This window comes from Meles meles, chromosome 11 (genome assembly GCF_922984935.1).
Source record: "Meles meles chromosome 11, mMelMel3.1 paternal haplotype, whole genome shotgun sequence".
NCBI classification, from domain to species: domain Eukaryota; kingdom Metazoa; phylum Chordata; class Mammalia; order Carnivora; family Mustelidae; genus Meles; species Meles meles.
Window position 1 is genome coordinate 34,259,595 of NC_060076.1, and position 1,038 is coordinate 34,260,632.

A 1,038-nucleotide genomic window follows, 5' to 3' on the forward strand; every position below is an offset into this window, starting at 1 on the left:
GATTTTATCTTTTTATTATTGTTTTAAGTAAACTCTATGCCCAATGAGGGGCTCAACTTACGATCCCAAGATCAAGAGTCACATGCTCTACTAACTGAGCCAGTCAGGTTCCCCTCCCTTGCTTCTTTTGATTACTTCATAATGATGAATATATATATATCACCTTTTATCACTGCTTTCTCTTTGTTTTGTTATTTCAATAGAGTTTATAGAATACATATTTATCGTTGTCTACCTTCAAGTGATATTGTGCTACTTCATGTATAAGAACGTTCCAAACACACATTTTTCCACTACCAATTTCTGCTGTTGTTATACATTTTACACTTACATATTTTATAAATCTCACATCACACTTAATTTTTAATAGTTAAATATCATTTATAGAATTTTAGATTTTATATATATATATATATATATATATAATTTACTATTACTTTTCATTACTTTCTGTGCATTTAGAATTCCATCTGGTGTCCTTTTTCTTTCTGTCTGATCAACTTCCTTTAGCATTTCTTTCTGTTGGATGTATTAATGACGAATTCCCTTCATTTTTATGTCTGAAAAAGTCTTTGTTTTGTCTTTGGTTTTAAACAATATTTTTGCTGAATATAAAATTCTATGTTGACAGGCTTTTTATCTTTCAGTACATCAAAGGTGTGGCTTCATGGTCTTCTTGCTTGCACTGTTTCTGATGAGACATTTACTGTTATCTTCGTCCTTGTTCCTCTGTACTGTCTTTTTTGCTTCTTGCAGCTTTTTGAAGTTTCTCTTTATCAATCTTTGGGCAATTACATTATCATATGCCTTGATATCCTTTTCTTCATGTTTCTTGTTCTTAAGTCTCATTGAAGTTAAATCTGTAGCTTTATATTCATCATTATTTGTCATGAGGGAACATACTCTGGATGTTTATAACATTTAAAGTTTATTAACATTTGTTTCATTTTCTGCCCAGTATATGGTCTATCCTAGTTAACATTCCACGGACACTTGAAAAACATAAGTATCCTATAGTCTCTAGATGTCAAAGTGCGT